This window comes from Oncorhynchus keta, chromosome 26, assembly GCF_023373465.1.
Source record: "Oncorhynchus keta strain PuntledgeMale-10-30-2019 chromosome 26, Oket_V2, whole genome shotgun sequence".
NCBI classification, from domain to species: domain Eukaryota; kingdom Metazoa; phylum Chordata; class Actinopteri; order Salmoniformes; family Salmonidae; genus Oncorhynchus; species Oncorhynchus keta.
The window spans coordinates 30,911,475-30,934,078 of record NC_068446.1 but is presented as its reverse complement, the minus strand read 5'-3'; the positions used below and the strand labels follow the sequence as shown (position 1 = coordinate 30,934,078).

General features: G+C 42.5%; 1 long non-coding RNA gene across 1 annotated transcript in view; it reads right to left on the bottom strand.

Annotated features, from left to right (window-relative positions):
• The window catches only part of LOC118359245 (uncharacterized), a 47,477-nt gene that overhangs the window by 23,289 nt on the left and 1,584 nt on the right, over nucleotides 1–22,604 (bottom strand). The window lies entirely within an intron of this gene.

Below are 22,604 nucleotides of genomic sequence, written 5' to 3'. Positions count from 1 at the left end.
TCCCTCACTCTTTTAATATAATACATTTCAATTTTAGCAACTTTATTACAAATTATAAACAGAAATACCTTATTTACATACGTATTCAGACCCTTTGCTATGAGGCTCAAAATTGAGCTCAGGTGCATCCTGTTTCCATTGATCCTCCTTGATGTTTCTTCAACTTCATTGGAGTCCACCTGTGATAAATTCAATTGATTGGACCTGATTTGGAAAGGCACACACCTGTCTTTATAAGGTCCCATAGTTGACAGTGCACGTCAGAGCAAAAACCAAGCCCTGACGTTGAAGGAATTGTCCATAGAATGCTGAGACAGGATTGAGTCAAGGCACAGATCTGGGAAGGGTACCAAAACATTTCTGCAGTATTGAAGGTTCCAAAGAACATAGTGGCCTCCATCACTCTTTAATAGAATACATTTGGAACCACCAAGACCTTTCCTAGAGCTAGCCTGGCCAAATTAAGCAATCGGGGGAGAAGGGCCTTGGTCAGGGAGGTGACCAAGAACCCGATGGTCACTCTGGCAGAGCTCCAGAGTTCCTCTGAGGAGATGGGAGAACCTTCAGAAGGACAAACATCTCTGCAGCACTCTACCAATCAGGCCTTTAAGGTAGAGTGGCTAGATGGAAGACACTCCTCAGTAAAAGGCACATGACAGCCCGCTTAGAGTTTGCAAAAAGACACCTAAAGGACTCTTAGACTGTGAGAAACAAGATTGGGCTGATGAAACCAAGATTGAAATCTTTGGCCTGAATGCCAAACTTCTCGTCTGGAGGAAACCTGGCTCCATCACTACGGTGAAGCATGGTGGTGGCAGCATCAGGCTGTGGTATTGTTTTTCAGCGGTAGGGACTGGGAGACTAGTCAGGACCTAGGGAAAGATGAACGGAGCAAAGTACAGAGAGATCCTTGATGAAAACCTGTTCCAAATCGCTCAGGACCTCTGACTGGGGGTGAAGGTTCACCCTCCTACAGAACAATGGCCCTCAGCACACAGTCAAGACAACGCAGGAGTGGCCTCGGGACAAGTCTCTGAATATCCTTGAGTGGCCCAGCCAGAGCCTAGGCATGAACCCGATCTAACATCTCTGGAGACACCTGAAAAAGCTGTGCAGCGACACTCCCCATCCAACCTGAGGAGCTGCAGAAAGGAATGAGAGAAACTCCCCAAATACATGTGTGTCAAGCTTGTAGCATCATACCCAGTGGTGGAAAAAGTCTAAACTTGAGTAAAAGTCATACTTGAGTAAAAGTCTAAAAGTATTTGGTTTTATATATACTTAAGTATCAAAAGTACAAGTATAAATAATTTTAAACTCCTTCTAATTTTGTTGAAACAACGTGGAAACAACGTTGATTCCACCAGTCCTTCGAGTCCTTTGACTATACCTGTAGCTGATGGCAATGTCTTGACAACATACTGTACATGAGTCATTCCATCTCAAAAACCACAAGAAAGAGGATTTTGACACCCACCATCTCAGATTTTTCTTAGCCCAACAAAGTGTATACAGTATCAGTTCCCTATGTTTGACAAGTAGTATTCATACTTTAATGTATTCTCTGTGAATCTGGAGGTTTTTGTTTCCCTGTTTAGAGAAATTAGCCATTGAAGTCACTTGCAATTCTTTACCCAAATTAGTGTGCATTTGCGAAAGTATCACGCTTTGCTGACTAGATGCCGCTGTTCCTGCTACTGCCACCACACCTTTTTTAAATACATTTTACTGGTCTCTTGTGGGTTTAAATAGATCACAAAAATGTATTTGCAACTTTGGGTATAAAAGCAATAGTTTCTGCTCATGATGAAAATAAATTGTGTGGTCATCCTCTTAACTCAAGCCAGTCCTCCATGAAAGCAATTCAGTTTGTCCTTCTCTTCGTTTCAAATTGTGTCCAGGAAATTGACCCTCTATGTGTGGTTGATTCCCTTCAAAAAAAAGGTCTGGATTGGTCAGACCACTCCTGGTGAACAAGCAATCCATTAGGCTAAGCGTTCTAATGGTTTCAGTGTTACGCTCTCTAATGCTCATCAATGGTATAAGTTCCAACCACATATGTTGGTTTTAATGGTTAATGTCACTAATCACACTATGTATGGAGACGTAATAATAATTTATTACATAATAATAACATATGACTGCATGCAATGGTTTATCATTTTATTAGGGTTGTCACAACATTTTAGTGACTAGCCCATTTCTCCATCAAACTAAACAGTTTGGTACTACAATTTTGCTATGTTCGGTACTTCTGTCAAATGTGTCTCACGTGATTGAGAGGAACAAGCCTGTCTATCAGCGCAGCCCCTTTATAGAGCAAGGAGCAAACTGCCTGCTTCACTTCCTCATTCATTGCTAGAGCTTTCTGGGTTGCATTGTTAGCTCCCCACTCATGCTGCACAGAAATTAACTCATTTGAATAACGCAACACGGCATGCAGAGATGTTGAAATTGTTCATTAACTTTCTCGAAACAATGTCCATACAGGCTAGAACACTTTTACAATTAAAGATGATACAGGAAGCTTCCAGCTTTAATTGTAGGCTAACTTTCCATGCTAGCTTACAGCTGAAGTAATATCAATTCACGACACTTGTACTTGTGTTTGTGATAATATGCTAATCATAATGCAAAATATGCTGATTTCCACCTAAAATTCTCAGAGCTGCCATTTGTTGGACTATTTAAGGAGTGTTGTGTTGAAGCATTAGGTTGCTAAGAGAAGGACAAACTGAATTGCTTTCTTGGAGGACTGGCTTGACCACACAATTTATTTTCATCATGAGCAAAAGCTATTGGTTTTCTACCCAAAGTTGCAAAGAAAATGTTGTGAATCATTTAATATACACAAGAGACCAGCAAAATGTATTAAACAAAGGTGTGGTGGCAGTAGCAGAAACAGCAGCACTTGATACTCACACTAATTTATGGTAAACAATGCAAGCAACTTCAATGGCTAATTTCTCTGAATAGGTAAAAAAACAAAACATCACCAGATTGACAGGGAATACTTTACAACAGGTGAAGAAGCAATATTCTAAGCAGCAGCTCCACACTACATGTCAGACATAGAGAACTGATACTGTATACTGGTTGTTGGGGTGGGATTGGTGTGAGGTGTGAGGTGTGGGGGGTCCATGGGTGGCTTTGACCAATTCATTGGATTCATCATGTCTTTCTCGGTGGTAGGCTTGTTTTCCAGTTGCTGTGCGTTTTGTTGCCAACCTATTTTGCTACCTGACAACTTTACGATTTTCACTTTTTAATTACCGTTGATATATTTATTTATTTTTTCCTCAACTTTTTCACTCCGGACGCTTTATCTGGACACGATTCGTCAGGACCTCCAACAGCCGAAGCTAAGTAGTAACATTAACATGATGCCCTCTAATTGTAGTCGCTGTACTCGCCTTATGGCGAGGATAGCTGTGCTACAAGCCCAGCTTCAGACGCAATCGTTAGGCAAGGGTAAAGGGAGTAAAGGGAGTCAGGGTAAAGGGAGTCAGAGGCCGAGTCTTCTCTGGTCTCTACTCCTCCCGTTACGGGGTCTGAGACGCCGAAGCTTCCCACCATTAGCTCTGACAAATTGAAAACTCTAGTCATTGGCGACTCCATTACCTGCAGTATTAGACTTAAAAACGAATCATCCAGCGATCATACACTGTTTACCAGGGGGCAGGGCTACCGACGTTAAGGCTAATCTGAAGATGGTGCTGGCTAAAGCTAAAACTGGCGAGTGTAGAGAGTATAGAGATATTGTTATCCACGTCGGCACCAACGATGTTAGGATGAAACAGTCAGAGATCACCAAGCGCAAACTAGCTTCTGCGTGCATATCAGCTAGAAAGATGTGTCGGCATCGAGTAATCGTCTCTGGCCCCCTCCCAGTTAGGGGGAGTGATGAGCTCTACAGCAGAGTCTCACAACTCAATCGCTGGTTGAAAACTGTTTTCTGCCCCTCCCAAAAGATAGAATTTGTAGATAATTGGCCCTCTTTCTGGGACTCACCCACAAACAGGACCAAGCCTGACCTGCTGAGGAGTGACGGACTCCATCCTAGCTGGAGGGGTGCTCTCATTTTATCTACCAACATAGACAGGGCTCTAACTCCTCTAGCTCCACAATGAAATAGGGTGCAGGCCAGGCAGCAGGCTGTTAGCCAGCCTGCCAGCATAGTGGAGTCTGCCACTAGCACAGTCAGTGTAGTCAGCTCAGCTATCACCATTGAGACCGTGTCTGTGCCTCGACCTAGGTTGGGCAAAACTAAACATGGCGGTGTTCGCCTTAGCAATCTCACTAGGATAAAGACCACCTCCATTCCTGTCATTACTGAAAGAGATCATGATACCTCACATCTCAAAATAGGGCTACTTAATGTTAGATCCCTTACTTCAAAGGCAATTATAGTCAATGAACTAATCACTGATCATAATCTTGATGTGATTGGCCTGACTGAAACATGGCTTAAGCCTGATGAATTTACTGTTTTAAATGAGGCCTCACCTCCTGGCTACACTAGTGACCATATCCCCGTGCATCCCGCAAAGGCGGAGGTGTTGCTAACATTTACGATAGCAAATTTCAATTAGCAAAAAAAAATGACGTTTTCATCTTTTGAGCTTCTAGTCATGAAATCTATGCAGCCTACTCAATCACTTTTTATAGCTACTGTTTACAGGCCTCCTGGGCCATAAACAGCGTTTCTCACTGAGTTCCCTGAATTCCTATCGGACCTTGTAGTCATAGCAGATAATATTCTAATCTTTGGTGACTTTAATATTCACATGGAAAAGTCCACAGACCCACTCCAAAAGGCTTTCGGAGCCATCATCGACTCAGTGGGTTTTGTCCAACACGTCTCTGGACCCACTCACTGTCACAGTCATACGCTGGACCTAGTTTTGTCCCATGGAATAAATGTTGTGGATCTTAATGTTTTTCCTCATGATCCTGGACTATCGGACCAGCATTTTATTACGTTTGCAATTGCAACAAATAATCTGCTCAGACCCCAACCAAGGACCATCAAAAGTCGTGCTATAAATTCACAGACAACACAAAGATTCCTTGATGCCCTTCCAGACTCCCTCTGCCTACCCAAGGACGCCAGAGGACAAAAATCAGTTAACCACCTAACTGAGGATCTCGATTTAACCTTGCGCAATACCCTAGATGCAGTTGCACCCCTAAAAACTAAAAACATTTCTCATAAGAAACTAGCTCCCTGGTACACAGAAAATACCCGAGCTCTGAAGCAAGCTTCCATAAAATTGGAACGGAAATGGCGCCACACCAAACTGGAAGTCTTCCGACTAGCTTGGAAAGACGGTACCGTGCAGTACCGAAGAGCCCTTACTGCTGCTCGATCATCCTATTTTTCTAACTTAATTGAGGAAAATAAGAACAATCCGAAATTCCTTTTTGATACTGTCGCAAAGCTAACTAAAAAGCAGCATTCCCCAAGAGAGGATGACTTTCACTTTAGCAGTGATAAATTCATGAACTTTTTGAGGAAAAGATTATGATTATTAGAAAGCAAATTACGGACTCCTCTTTAAACCTGCGTATTCCTCCAAACCTCAGTTGTCCTGAGTCTGCACAACTCTGCCAGGACCTAGGATCAAGAGAGACGCTGAAGTGTTTTAGTACTATATCTCTTGACACAATGATGAAAATAATCATGGCCTCTAAACCTTCAAGCTGCATACTGGACCCTATTCCAACTAAACTACTGAAAGAGCTGCTTCCTGTGCTTGGCCCTCCTATGTTGAACATAATAAACGGCTCTCTATCCACTGGATGTGTACCAAACTCACTAAAAGTGGCAGTAATAAAGCTTCTCTTGAAAAAGCCAAACCTTGACCCAGAAAATATAAAAAACTATCGGCATATATCGAATCTTCCATTCCTCTCAAATATTTTAGAGAAGGCTGTTGCGCAGCAACTCACTGCCTTCCTGAAGACAAACAATGTATATGAAATGCTTCAGTCTGGTTTTAGACCCCATCATAGCACTGAGACGGCACTGAGGCTCTGCATCTGTCCTCGTGCTCCAAGACCTTAGTGCTGCTTTTGATACCATCGATCACCACATTCTTTTGGAGAGATTGGAAACCCAAATTGGTCTACACGGACATGTTCTGGCCTGGTTTATCTGTCGGAAAGATATCAGTTTGTCTCTGTGAATGGTTTGTCCTCTGACAAATCAACTGTAAATTTCGGTGTTCCTCAAGGTTCCGTTTTAGGACCACTATTGTTTTCACTATACATTTTACCTCTTGGGGATGTTATTCGAAAACATAATGTTAACTTTCACTGCTATGCGGATGACACACAGCTGTACATTTCAATGAAACATGGTGAAGCCCCAAAATTGCCCTCGCTAGAAGCATGTGTTTCAGATATAAGGAAGTGGATGGCTGCAAACTTTCTACTATTAAACTTGGACAAAACAGAGATGCTTGTTCTAGGTCCCAAGAAACAAAGAGATCTTCTGTTGAATCTGACAATTAATCTTAATGGTTGTACAGTCGTCTCAAATAAAACTGTGAAGGACCTTGGCGTTACTCTGACCCTGATCTCTCGTTTGAAGAACATATCAAGACCATTTTGAGGACAGCTTTTTTCCATCTACGTAATATTGCAAAAATCAGAAACTTTCTGTCCAAAAATGATGCAGAAAAATTAATCCATGCTTTTGTCACTTCTAGGTTAGACTACTGCAATGCTCTACTATCCGGCTACCCGGATAAAGCACTAAATAAACTTCAGTTAGTGCTAAATACGGCTGCTAGAATCCTGACTAGAACCAAAAAATTTGATCATATTACTCCAGTGCTAGCCTCTCTACACTGGCTTCCTGTCAAAGCAAGGGCTGATTTCAAGGTTTTACTGCTAACCTACAAAGCATTACATGGGCTTGCTCCTACCTATCTCTCTGATTTGGTCCTGCCGTACATACCTACATGTACGCTACGGTCACAAGACGCAGGCCTCCTAATTGTCCCTAGAATTTCTACGCAAACAGCTGGAGGCAGGGCTTTCTCCTATAGAGCTCCATTATTATGGAATGGTCTGCCTACCCATGTGATGGACGCAAACTCGGTCTCAACCTTTAAGTCTTTACTGAAGACTCATCTCTTCAGTGGGTCATATGATTGAGTGTAGTCTGGCCCAGGAGTGGGAAGGTGAACGGAAAGGCTCTGGAGCAACGAACCGCCCTTGCTGTCTCTGCCTGGCCGGTTCCCCTCTTTCCACTGGGATTCTCTGCCTCTAACCCTATTACAGGGGCTGAGTCACTGGCTTACTGGGGCTCTCTCATGCCGTCCCTGCAGGGGGTGCGTCACCTGAGTGGGTTGATTCACTGTTGTGGTCATCCTGTCTGGGTTGGCGCCCCCCTTGGGTTGTGCCGTGGCGGAGATCTTTCTGGGCTATACTCAGCCTTGTCTCAGGATGGTAAGTTGGTGGTTGAAGATATCCCTCTAGTGGTGTGGGGGCTGTGCTTTGGCAAAGTGGGTGGGGTTATATCCTTCCTGTTTGGCCCTGTCCGGGGTGTCCTCGGATGGGGCCACAGTGTCTCCTGACCCCTCCTGTCTCAGCCTCCAGTATTTATGCTGCAGTAGTTTGTGTCGGGGGCTAGGGTCAGTTTGTTATATCTGGAGTACTTCTCCTGTCCTATTCGGTGTCCTGTGTGAATCTAAGTGTGCGTTCTCTAATTATCTCCTTCTTTCTTTCTCTCTCTCGGAGGACCTGAGCCCTAGGACCATGCCCCAGGACTACCTGACATGATGACTCCTTGCTGTCCCCAGTCCACGCTGCTGCTCCAGTTTCAACTGTTCTGCCTTACTATTATTTGACCATGCTGGTCATTTATGAACATTTGAACATCTTGGCCATGTTCTGTTATAATCTCCACCCGGCACAGCCAGAAGAGGACTGGCCACCCCACATAGCCTGGTTCCTCTCTAGGTTTCTTCCTAGGTTTTGGCCTTTCTAGGGAGTTTTTCCTAGCAACCATGCTTCTACACCTGCATTGCTTGCTGTTTGGGGTTTTAGGCTGGGTTTCTGTACAGCACTTTGAGATATCAGCTGATGTACGAAGGGCTATATAAATACATTTGATTTGAGTTGATTTTGGTAGGAAGAAGTTTGGTCCGAATCGGATGTTGGGTACTATATTTATTGAATATTATGTGAATCCTACAAATTAAAATGGGCCAATTTGGGTGCAATCAATTTGCTTAATTTCTCAGAGATCAAATTAAATTTCAACAAAATAACGTTTGAGGAATGCTAATCTTATCTGTAATGAAATAATTTCTGTAGTTTGAAACAATCTTAGATAACGACGTGCTGAAACGATATGGAATAACCCACATGTATTGCCTCTGCGAGAAAGGAAAATGACTGTTGAGGGTGACTATGATCCCACTGGACGCAAACCAGTTGAATCAATGTTTCAACGCAATTTGTCAACATATTATGATGTGGAGTCTATGTGAAAAATACATAGGATTTGAAAAAAGTAATTAAAGTTGCTTTGAGAGTGAAATTTCAACCACATGATTGTCATCATTCTAACCAAATTTCAACAGACAAACCTTGTATAAAATATTTGGAATTTGTACCTTTAAAACAACATTAGATTTTCAAAGTTATATCGACTATCAGAAAAAATACAATAGGCTGGGCACCTCCTACTGGAGAATTGATCTACTGTAGCTACAGCTACTCTTTGGTCCAACTTAGATGGGCTTGTCACTGACTAAACCAAATAGATTCACTGTTGCTATCGAAGTCATTCTCAAGGGTAGGTTTAAGAGAGCAAATTAAATGTGACCATACTTTATCACTCATGTGTCATCAATGATGCTATTTAGGCCTACAGCATTTGCAAAGTCATGAACAGCAATTGTTTCAATTCAACCCCGAATTTAACTAAAAATAGACAATACATAGGGTTTCAAGCTCTGGTTGATTTAACATGTAATGATATTTTGTGATAATAAATTGTGTTTGTCCACACAAACATCTCCACATTTGAAGGAGTTGTATCTTCTGACTTAAATGTAAAAGTTTGATAGTTCCATCTGTGCCACTAATTTGTCTGGCTTTAAGTCCAGTTTGTCTACAAATGAATAAATGATATATTGGATTCACGTCTCCATCTCAACCAAATTAAAGAAAAACACTAAATCAAATCCAACTTTATTGACATTTTAAATTTTAATAATTCAGCAAATGTTCTTATCCAGAGCAATTAATGTTAGTGCATTTTTTTAGATGTCTTATTTAAAACACTCAGAAGTTTTCAAACTGGAATTAAAGCCAGACTAAGTCAATGGCACAGATGGAACTAACTCAAGCAGAATATAAATCTCCTTCAAATGTTGATTCACTTTTGCAATACAACAAATAGCTTATTTACTTGTTGACAAGTTAACACATATGTTGGATTCTTGTCTCCAACTCAACCAAAAATAAATGATAAACAATGGGATTAAGCCAGTGAATATAGGTTGTAAAATCATTGATCAGTGTCTCAACTAAATATTACCCAATTATCCACGTTGAAATGACATAGTGTGCCCAGTGGGATGTCGCTTTAGATCAGAGATGTCAAACTCATGTCAAACTGCCCTGGGGGCCGCATTCGGTCTTCAATGAGGTCCGGAGGGCCGCACTGAAAATTGGTTATACAGTATTGTCACGCCCTGGCCATAGAGAGGCTTTTATTCTCTATTTCGGGTTAGGCCAGGGTGTGACTAGGGTGGGCATTCTATGTTCAGTTTCTATGTTTTGTATTTCTTTGTTGTTTGGCCGGGTGTGGTTCTCAATCAGAGGCAGCTGTCTATTGTTGTCTCTGATTGAGAACCATACTTAAGTAGCTTTTTCCCACATGGGTTTTGTGGGTAGTTGTTTTCTGTTTTGTCTGTCAACACCAGATAGAACTGTTTTGTTTGTGCCGCTTTGATCATTTTTTGTTCTAGTGTTTGGTTATATGAAAAATCATGGACATGTACCACACTGCACCTTGGTCCTCACCTTCTTCCACCAACAGCCGTTACAAGTATATACAAAAGTATGTGGACATCACTTAACATTTGTGGATTCGGCTATTTCAGCCACACCTGTTCCTGGCAGGTGTATAAAATCGAGCGTACAGCCAAGCAATCTCCATAGACAAACATTGGCAGTGGAATGGCCTTACTAAAAAGCTCAGTGACTTTCAAAGTAGCACCGTCATTGGATGCCACCATTCCAACAAGTCAGTTCGTCATATTTTTTGCCCTGCTAGAACTACCCCGGTAAACTAAGTGTTGTTATTGTGAAGTGGAAATGTGTAGGCGCAACAGTAGTAGGGCAAACAAGCTCATAGAACGGGACCGCCGAGAGCTGACTACCGAGTTCCAAACTACCTCTGGAAGTTATGTCAGCACAAGAACTGTTCATCGGGAGCTTCATGAAATGGGTTTCCATGGCCGAGCAGCCACACACAAGCCTAAGATCACCATGCGCAATGACACGCGTCGGCTGGAGTGGTGTAAAGCTTGCTGCTATTGGACTCGAACAGTGGAAATGCGTTCTCTGGAGTGATGAATCACGCTTCATCATCTGGCAGTCCAATGGACGAATCATGGGTTTGTCAGATGCCAGGAGAATGCTACCTAATCCAATGCGTAGTGCCAACTGTAAAGTTTGGTGGAGGAGGAATAATGGTCTGGGGCTGTTTTTCATGGTTCGGGCTAGGCACCTTAGATCCAGTGAAGGGAAATCTTAATGCTACAGCCTACAATGACATACTAGATGATTTTGTGCTTCCAACTTTGTGGCAACAGTTTGGGGAATGCCCCTGTTTCAGCATGATAATGCCTCTGTGCACAAAGCGAGGTGTGAGAAGAAATGGTTTGTCAAGATCGGTGCGGAAGAATTTGACTGGCCTGCACAGAACCTAGAACTCAACCCCATCAAACACCTTTGGGATGAATTGGAACACTGAAAGCGAGCCAGGCCTAATTGCCCAACATCTGTGTCTGACCTCACAAATGCTCTTGTGGCTGAGTGGAAGAAAGTCCCCACAGCCATGTTCCAACATCTAGTGGAAAGCCTTCCCAGAGGAGTGGAGGCTGTTATAGCAGCAAAGGGGGGACCAACCTTATATTAATGCCCATGATTTTGGAATGAGATGTTTGACAACCAGGTGTCCACATACTTTTGGTCATGTAGTGTGTATAGAGATGGGCAATGAAGAGGATTTGTTTTTAGGTGTCATTGCACTCAGTCAAAGGTTTACAGTTTCTGCAGGAGAAGAAACAGAGAAGGAGAATGAAGAAAAATAGTATAAAGAAAAACAGTGGAGGAATCCTGGTGTCTTTGGTGACAGCATGGGGCAGACGCTGGAGGCTTTGACTCTCTCTGGCTGAGAGAGAACTTAGTTGGAGAGGTCTGTGGTTAGAAGGTTCAATGATAGAACACAAGTATACACTAGAGTTGGAAATATTCAACAACAACAAAAACATTTATACAAAAAAATGTACCTTTACTGGTTCAGGTAACCCATAAACAAGCAAAACACTTTGAAAGCTTGTAACGTGTGGTATGTACCAAGGTCAATCATTTTTGTTTGAATGGGTGAAGCCTTTAAGAGCAAGTTGTCTATCATTTCCGAGGGGAAAGAGTGTTGTCAGCCAACAAATTACTTTGTAATGACTTCTATCTCACTATTCAGCCTGCCCTAGAGTGGAGATGTGGGGGAGGGGTATCAGGAGAGATTGGGAGTCGAAAGCCCAAACATGTTCTAGCAAGGCAATAAAATATTTTTTGCAACCCAAGACACATTTTTCTTGTATCATCACAATCTATCACAGCAGCCCATGCAAAATATTATTTTTTTGCATGACCTAATGAAAGGGAGTGCAATGCAGGCAAAGTACTTTTTGTGGTTAGACGACAGTTGAAAGATTAGGGAAGCTTTGGTGTTCATCTGTCTGCATAAAGTTACACCCACATTGGCTAATCCTCACACACACACCTCCTACCTCAGGGCCCCCCGGAGCTTACTGGCTCCTGACTCACCTGCACTGCAGATGCACAGGTAGTGTCAGGGTCAAAGGTGAGATCCTCTTACTGTGGTTGTCCAAACCAGGCTGAACTCTCTCCCATTGGGCAAGGATCAGTTCCCTCTGTATTCTGCACTTCAATTATTTGACCTATCATCCCTCATCAAATAAAACCCTCACAAACTTTTACAGATGCACAATTGAGAGAATCCTGTCGGGCTATATCACTGCCTGGTAAGGCAACTGCACTGCCCTCAAACGCAAGGCTCTCCAGAGGGTGGTGCGGCCTGCACAGCACATCACCGGGAGCAAACTACCTGCCCTCCAGGTCACCTACACCACCCGATGTCACAGGAAGGCCAAAAAGATCATCAAGGACAACAACCACCTGAGCCACTGTCTGTTCACCCCGCTACCATCCAGAAGGCAAGGTCAGTACAGGTGCATCAAAGCTGGGACTGAGAGACTAAAAAACAGCTTCTATCTCAAGGCCATCAGACTGTTAAACAGCCATCACTAACACAGAGGCTGCTGCCTACATATATGTTCATCATTAGCCACTTTAATAAACGGATCACTAGTCACTTTAAAAAAATGCCACTTTAATAATATTTACATATCTTACATTACTCATCTCAAATGTATATACTGTATTGTATACCATCTATTGCATATTGCCTATGCCACTCGGCCATCGCTCATCCCTAAATGTATGGATATAATTACGGGGCGGCAGGTAGCCTAATGGTTAGAGCATTGAGCCAGTAACTGAAAGTTTGCTAGATTGAATCCCCGAGCTGACAAGGTAAAAAAAACTGGTTGTTCTGCACCTGAATTTGGCAGTTAACCCACTGTTCCTAGGTCGTCACTGTAAATAAGAATTTGTTCTTAACTGACTTGCCTAGTTAAATAAATAAAAATACGTACATATTCTTATTCCATCCCATTACATTTGTGTGTCTTAGGTAGTAGTTGTAAAATTGCTAGATTACTTGTTAGATATTACTGCACTGTTTGAACTAGAAGCACAAGTATTTAGCTACAGTCGCATTAACATCTGCTAACCATGTGTATGTGACCAATACAATTTGATATGATTTGGATTTGATCGGTGCAGGAAGACCCCCTGACACAAAATCTAAGGTTACCTGTTAGTTGACTGTCTATTGAAAGGCACTGAGCTTGACGCTATGTCAACATTTGTTCTGTTGAGGAGGCTTATTGTTAGGGTGAGAGATGAACAGAAACTTCTGTGATATTTTCTTTTTAGATTAGGATTAGGTTAAGGGTTTATAGACAGAATATGGTTTTATTGTATGCCCCTAGTCAAGATAATACAGTCATGAACAAAGTTTGATTAATTGAACACTGGTCACTGAAATAATGTTTCCATATTGTTTTACCCACTTAATTTCCTAGTCAAGACTCATCTAACTACTGCTGTACACACCTTTTCTATTCATATACTGTCTATACGCACCATCATATACATATATATTTATATTCCGGACTCTGACATTGCTTCTTCTGATATATTTCTTAATTCCTTTCTTTGGCTTTTTTTGATTTATGTATATTGTTCGGTATTACTTCACTGTTGGCGTTAGATACATAAGCATTTCGCTGCATCTGCGATGTGTACGCAACCAATAACAATTGATTTGATGTTTTATCTACTCTTGATCAACAGTTAGTCTATGCAAACTTCATTTTTTCAGATAGGAGATCTGAAATGGTGACCTCATGACAGAACTGCCTTCACATTTTCTGCCAATACAAGTATGAATTTAAAAAATGATTTGCTAATAAAAACCAGTGACCACATAACTTGTTCTAAAAGCATAGCCCTCCTAAGTGGCGCAGCGGTCTAAGGTATTGCATCTCAGTGCTTGAGGCATCACAACAGACCCAGTTTTGATCCCTGGCTGTGTCACAGCAGGCCGTGACTGGGAGACCCATGAGGCGGCGCACAATTGGCCCAGTGTTAGGGGAGGGTTTGGCTGGCCGAGATTTCCTTGTACAATCGCACTCGAGCAACTCCTTGAGGCGGGCCGGGTCAAGCAGTGCTGCTTGGTAGGGTCGTGTTTTGACCCTAGACGCTAAAAGTAGATATACAGCTCCTTGATAACAACTTATGTTGACTCAGGCGCAGATGCATGCATGGCCTCCTACAGCGAGGGCTGCAAAGCAGCTAGAAAAACACTGTGAGGATCCCCCTCTGTGCTCTGTCAGGTATCAATCATGGCCCGTAAGTGGGATCCTTGAGAGGAGATGTTATCAAGGCAGCCCCGTACACACTCACACCACTGGATCTATTATCTGCCTCCAGATAACAGTCCCTTTGCTGTGAGTGGCCTACCCTGGTGCCATGTAGCCACACACTCCCTACTGCTGCTCACTCATACAAACAAGGTACTAGGGTAACTAGGCCACTTCACCCCAGACAGGAGCACTTGAAAAGCAAACGTGCACACTTTCCACTTTAGGATTTAATCTTATCCATCATATTACAGGTTCTGTACTATGTCATGTTTCATGTTTTGTGTAGACCACAGGAAGAGTAGCTGCTGCTTTCGCAACAGCTAATGGGAATCCTAATAAAATACCAAAATACCAAATAAAGCATTTATCTAGATTCTATTTTCAGATTTTATCACAAAACATCAAGTTCAAGTTAAGTTTATTTGTCATATGCACAGGAACACATGGTGAACACAGTACATGCTTACTTGCAGGTTCACATAAATACAAGGAAGGCACTCAAACAATTTACATTACAATATTTGCCGGGGAAGGGGGATATGGAGAACAAACTATTTTGTGTAATATTTGACAATAATAAATAGAACACAGGAGGCTACATCTGGATTTTAGTGGACAAATTAGTGTGAAATAAAACAAAAAACAGTTTATTTAAGATCATAAACTTTTAGAAGAGGATTGCTCTAAACAAGGGGTGTATACTACACTGAACACAAATATAACCACAACATGTAAAGTGTTGGTCCCATGTTTCATGAGCTGAAATAAAAGACTCTACAAATGTTCCATACGCATAAAAAACCTATTTATCTTAATTGTTTTGCACAAATGTGTTTACATCCCTGTGAGCAGATCTCCTTTGCCAATATAATTCATCCACCTGACAGGTGTGGCATATCAAGAAGGTGCACCTTGTGCTGGGGACAACAAAAGGCTACTCTAAAATGTGCAGTTTTTCACACAACAGAATCACACAGATGTCTCAAGTATTGAGGGAGCATACAATTGGCATGCTGACTGCAGGAATGTCCATCATAGCTGTTTCCAAATATTTGAATGTTCATTCCTTTACCATAAGCCACCGCCAACGTCATTTTAAAGAATTTGTCAGTACGTCCAACCGGCCTCCCAAACGCAGACCATGTGTAACCACGCTAGCCCAGGACCTCCACATCCGGCTTCCTCACCTGTGGGATCGTTTGAGGGAGGGAGGGGTGGTGGGTGCTGAGGAGTATTTCTGTCTGTAATAAAGCACTTTTGTGTGGAAAAACCCATTCTGATTGGTCGGGCCTTGTTTCCCAGTCAGTGGGTCTGGCTCCCCAATGGGTGGGCTTATGCCTCCCAGGCCCATCCGAGGCTGTGCCCCTGCCCAGTAATGTGAAATTGTTAGATTCGGCGTTTTCATCTATTTCAATTGACTGATTTCCTTATATGAACTGTAACTCAGTAAAATCACTGAAATTGTTGCATGTTGTGATTATATTTTTGTTCACTATAGTTTGCAAAGGATTTCAGGAGAGAGGAGACGGTCTATAGCACTGACCAAGTTTAGGTTTCTACTCGACCACAGCACGATGGGCCTAATAACAGAACAAGCAGCACGGTGTGTAAGCCTAGTTGGTCCTGCAGTGTTAGGACCTTAATGTGGAACATGTGGAGCTGCCCAGACACAGTCAGAGGAAACCCAATCCTTCTCCCTTTCTTCCCCCTCTCTCCTCCCTCTCTCCTGCTGCTACACACTCCTCCTCACTCACAGTCTCCAATATAGCTGCCTTCTCATTTCACTCTTCTCTTCTAAGCTACAATTGCCATAATCCTGGGGATCTTTCTCTCTGTCTGACTCTCAAAACCCTTTCACTCTTCTTTACTTCTAGTTTCCTTACCCACAATACTCATTCTCTTCCAACCCCATGTTTTTGTCAGTTAGGCAACTCTCCCCTTATTCCTTTTTTTCTATGGGAACATTTTTTTAACGTGTCCACGTTTTCCAAAATATCTGCACCGAATTTAGATTCAACAATGTCTGCAGAAAGAATGGGGTGTCAGCTATGACTTAACAAATTGACTTTGAAAAGTCTATTTTAATTATTGAACTACAGTAAGTGAAGTGGATTTACACGCCCTGTAATGGAATTGTAGTAACAGAATTTCATCATGGGTCCCTGATCTGTACGACACAGAAATGCATAATTATGGCTATGAATGTGTCATTCTCTTCTTCATGGTGATGTATCCTAAATTGGTACACAAAAAAGTAGAAATATGCAATATCTTAATTTGCATATTTGGGCATTATTCTACAAACTGGCTATTATTTTAATGTGCTCTGCCTCCTAACAAGAGCAAATTTGGTTGGTCCAGACCGGACCAAATCTGAACCAATCATAGACGCCTATGTTTCACAAGTTTTGACATCAAAGTAGAGCACAGTAAAGCTCAGAGTACAGTAGAGCACATTACAGAACAGCAGAGTTCAGGAAAGTGTAGTTCAGTACAGTATAGCACAATGCAGTACATTATAGTGTACTCAACTCTAGTTTATTGTCCTGAACTATACTGCGCTCTACTGTGCTGTACAGTGCTGTCCAAACTTGTGAGCCCAATTGTGGTTTGTGTCTACCACAATTTCCCATTGTAGGCAATTCAATTGTAGAGATTTCATTACCAAGTTTGAATCACTTAATAATTAATAAAGGAACATTGATATCAGTAAAAACACTATAACTAATTGATTGGTCTGCCTTTATTTGATATTTCTGTGATTTTTCATTGTCCTCCATCCTGATGAGGGAGAGAAATTAGAAAACATCTTAAAGCGTAGGAAGCATGAGTTTATACTCACCAATGTAACAACACCATGTTGTGTTAGTTGTGTTCATGGTGGTTGGCTAGGCTGGCTAGGCTAATAGCTAGTTGGCAGGCTGGCTTGCTGGCTAAGATAACTGAATATAGCTAACGTGCTTTGATAATTGTTTAGATGGATATATAAATATCACCGTATTTCCAAAACTTTGGTTAACTTTAATGTAGCTACAAGCTAAGTGTTGATAACAACTGGCTGACTCATTCAGTGCTAATGTAAGAAGGCTGGCTGGGCTAATGTTAGCAGGCTAGTAGGGCTAACGTTAGCAGGCTAGTTGGCTAACAACCGTGTATGTTGATTTGTAACATCAATACATTCATAAAGTATTTACTTGTAAATTGGCTGAAAATGTAATTAAAACCAGTAGTCACGAGTGCAAATTATTTGGATTAATTTGAAGTAATACATTTGAAGTTATTTCTGTAGGAGTTTACATTATAGGGTATAGGCTGGCTTGCACATTCAAGACCAAAATTAGCTGAACAAACATGATAAAATTGACCCACAGGGGACAGACTTGGCACAGTGTATCCACTGTACCTTTCTGGCAAAACAGAACAATCCAAACATTCCACTTGGGTTGAGATGTCTTCATTTCTCCCTCCACTATATACAGTGCCTTCGGCAAGTACTCAGACCACTTGACTTTTTCCACATTTTGTTACGTTACAGCCTTATTCTAAAATGTATTAATTTTCAATTTTAAAAACGTGTTTGTTCAGCTAATTTTGGTCTTGGTCTATGGCTGGTTCATAAACGGACACATTTCAAACCCCCTGCTGCACAAGTTTTTAGATATTCATTAGGTTTAAAAGACATTAAATATTGTAGCAACGCATGTGGATTTATTCATAACAAAGGTTGTCACAGACTGAAATATGTTCCGTGATTATTTGAGGACGTTGTCCCCACAGTGACTGTATATAAGTACATACCCCAACCAGAAGCCATGGATTACAGGCAATATTCGCACTGAGATAAAGGATAGATCTGCCGCTTTCAAGGTGCGGGACTCCAACCCAGATGCTTATAAAAAAATCCTGCTATGCCCTCCAACGAACCATCAAACAGGCAAAGCGCCAATACAGGACTAAGATTGAATCGTACTACACCGGGTCCGACGCTCGTAGAATGTGGCAGGGCCTGCAAACTACTACAGACTACAAAGGGAAGCACAGCCGTGAGCTGCCCAGTGACACAAGTCTACCAGACGAGCTAAATCATTTTATGCTCGCTTCGAGGCAAGCAAAGCTGAAGCATGCATGAGAACATCAGCTGTTCCGGACGACTGTGTGATCCCTCTCTCCGTAGCCGACGTAAGTAAGACCTTTCAACAGGTCAACATTCACAAGGCCGCTGCGCCAGATGGATTACCAGGACATGTGCTCCGGGCATGTGCTGACCAACTGGCAGGTGTCTTTACAAACGTTTTCAACATGTCCCTCCCTGATTGATTCTGTAAAACTAACATACTTCAAGCAGTCCACCATAGTCCTTGTGCCCAAGAGCACCAAGGTAACCTGCCTAACTCCAACATCATCATTAAGTTTGCAGATGACACAACAGTGGTAAGCCTGGAGGTCAGAGACCTGGCCGGGTGGTGCCAGAATAACAACGTATCCCTCAACGTCATCAAGACAAATGAGATGATTGTGGACTACAGGAAAAGGAGGACCGAGCACGCCCCCATTCTCATCGATGGGGCTGTAGTGGAGCAGGTTTAGAGCTTCAAGTGCCTTGGTTTCCACATCACCAAGAAACTAGAATGGTCAAAACGCACCAAGACAGTCGTGAAGAGGGCACGACAAAACCTATTCCCCCTCAGGAGACTGAAAATATTTGGCTTGGGTCCTCAGATCCTCAAAAGGTTCTACAGTTGCAACATCGAGAGCATACTGACTGGTTGCATCACTGCCTGGTACGTCAACTGCTCGGCCTCCGAGCGCAAGTCACTACAGAGGGTAGTGCATACGGCCCAGAACATCACCAGGGCTAAGCTGCCTGCCATCCAGGACCTCTACACCAGGCTTCTCAACAGCTTTTACCCCCAAGCCATAAGACTCCTGAACAGGTAATTAAATGGATCCCCAGACTATTTGCATTGTGTACCGCCTGATTTGATTTGAATACCCTATGATGACGAAGCAACAAAAAGGTTTTAGAAATGTTTGCTCATTTATTTTTTTAAATGTAAGTATTCAGACCCTTTACTCAGTACTTTGGCAGCGATTACAGCATCAAGTCTTTTTGGGTATGATGTTACAAGCTTGGAATACCTGTATTTGGGGAGTTTCTCCCTTTCCTCTCCACAGATCCTCTCAAGCTCTGTCAGGTTGGGTGGGGAGCGTTGCTGCACAGCTATTTTAAGGTCTCTCCAGAGATGTTCGATCAGGTTCAAGTCCGGGCTCTGGCTGGACCACTCAAGGACATTCAATGACGTGTCCCGAAGCCACTCCTGCATTGTCTTGGCTGTGTGCTTAGTGTCGTTATCCTGTTGGAAGGTGAACTTTCGCCCCAATCTGAGGTCCCGAGTGCTCCGGAGCAGGTTTTCATCAAGGATCTCTCTGTACTTTGCTCCGTCCCTGCCGTTGAAAAACATCCCTAAAGCAAGATGCTTCACCGTATGGACGGTGACAGGTTTCCTCCAGAGGTAACGCTTGGCATTCAGGCCAAAGAGTTCATTCTTCGTTTCATCAGACCAGAGAATCTTGTTTCTCATGGTCTGAGAGTATTTTGGTGCCTTTTGGAAGACTCTAAGCGGGCTGTCATGTGCCTTTTTACTGAGGAGTGGCTTCTGTCTGGCCACTCTACCATGAAGGCCTAATTGGTGGAGTGATGCAGATATAGTTGTCCTTCTGTAAGGCTCTCTCATCTCCACAGAGGAACTCTGTCAGGGTGACCATCAGGTTCTTAGTCAACTCCCTAACCAAGGCCCTTCTCCCCCGATTGCTTAGTTTTGCCTGGCGGCCAGCTCGAGGAAGAGTCTTGGTGGTTCCAAACATCTTCCATTTAAGAATGATGGAGGCCACTGTGTTCTTGGGGACCTTCAATGCTGCAGAAATGTTTTGGTACCCTTCCACAGATCTGTGCCTCGACACAATCCTGTCTCGGAACTCTATGGACAATTTCTTCGACCTCGTGGCTTGGTTTTTGCTCTGACATGCACTTTCAATTGTGGGACCTTATATCGACAGGTGCTTGCCTTTCCAAATCATGTCCAATCATTTGAGTTTACCACAGGTGGACTCCAATCAAGTTCTAGAAACATCTCAAGGATGATCAATGGAAACAGGATGCACCAGGATGCACCTGGGCTCAATTTTGATTCTCATAGCAAAGGGGCTGAATACGTGCAAACAATTCAAAAAACCTGTTTTGGCTTTGTCATTATAGGATATTGTGTGTAGATTGCGGAGGGGATTTTTTTCTTTCACCCATTTTAGAATAAAGCTGTAATGTAACAAAATGTGGAAAAAATCAAGTAGTCAGAATACTTTCCGAAGGCACTGTATATTAACCCCACATCGACAAGGACTGTGAAGACCTTTCACAAGACTGACACAGCACCTGAATCACACAATTGTGTGGGCCAGAGGAGCCATCATGTGAAAAGATGAACCAGTGATCCAATACCTGTCTAAGTTCAGTTGCTTTCAATAAAGTCAGAAAAGGTATGTCGCCCAGTGCACAGAATGTCCAAATTGTTCGAGTTAATTCAGTTTTAAACCCAATTAAGAAATTATGCAGAATATGATTGTTGATCTTCTTTACACCAATATTTGATTGGGTAATTGGTTATCCATAAAAAAATGTACAATCACATGACACGATAACCACAGGAACACTGTGGTGGTCATGCATCAAAACCCACTGATTCTTTAAGCTCTGCATTGGTGACCCAGCTTTGCAGCTGTGCAAATGAAAGACGCAGTGTCGTTCGAGGCAAGGGATGGAAAGTTGGCCACAAATGGAGGAGTAACATACAAGTTACTAACTGAAAATGGAATGGAAAAAATAATAGCAGAGGTTAACTGAGAGAAAATAATGAATGGAAAAGTTTCTCTCCTGTATTGTGTATGTTCAAATGACAAGCTGTTCATCTTTATAGAGATGTAATACTAAGGGGGAAATGCCACATATTGACCAGATTTACCATCTCTGGCAATGCTTAGTGACCCCCGGTATGAAACAACATCCAGGGTAACATATGAGCAATTCCATAGTAACAGAGTGATGCTGAGACTTCTCAATTTAAAATGTATGCCAAACAAAAACCAATGACTGCGAAGTTAAACAAACCAAGTCTATGCACAAGGATGACTTTTAACAATTTCCACTGAAAATGATGGTGAAGCGTGATTCATCAATCCAGAGAACGCGTTTGCACTGCTCCAAAGTCCAATTGAGTCGAGCTATACACCACTCCAGCCGATGCTTGGCATTGCGCATGGTGATCTTAAGCTTGTGTGCGGCTGCTCTGCCATTGAAACCCATTTCATTAAGCTCTCGACAAACAGTTCTTGTGCTGATGTTGCTTCCAGAGGCAGTTTGGAAATCGGTAGCGAGTGTTGCAACGGAGGACAGACAGTTTGTACGCACTACATGCTTCAGCACCCAGTCCCGTTCTGTGAGCTTGTGTGGCTAGCATGGCTAGTGGCTAACATTAGTCAGCTTGAGCTACCTACCGAGCTAGCATTCGAACTCGGTAGCACAGAGTAGATTCTCCATATGACGTTGAGAAATCGTGCATTGTGGGTAATTTAGAAGATATCTGGAAATTAGTTAATAAATATTTCAAAACAGAACTATGTTTTTACTTTGAAGTATTTTTTAAATGTTTACTAGGCAAGTCAGTTAAGAACTAATTCTTATTTACAATGACAGCCTACACTGGCCAAAACCGGACAACGCTGGGCCAATTGTGCGCCGCCCTATGGGACCCAATTACAGCCGGTTGTGATACAGCCTGGATTTGAACCAGTGTGTCTGTAGTGATGCCTCTAGCACTGGGGTGCAGTGCCTTAGACAGCTGTGCCACTCGGGAGCCCGTCAGCAACAGGTGTGGCTGAAATAGCCAAATCCACTAAATTGAAGGGGTGTCTACATACTTTTGGCCATGAAGTGTACATTTCAGCATCATTGTTACCTTATAATTTTCCATATGCAAATCCATGTATGCATACATTAACACATGTCACCTCTGAACTTGTATGACATGACCTGCCTCGCCTTACAAAGATTCAGCCTAATAGCAAAGTGACAAAAGTATCTTGAAGCTCACTCCCTTCATGCTTTCATGCTGATATATGTGACACATCTGTATTCAAACCTAGGGTCGTTTACCACCATGTAACACCTAGCATCAATAGCAAAGCTAGACATTAATGACACCATTGTCATCCTGGGTGAGAATTTTC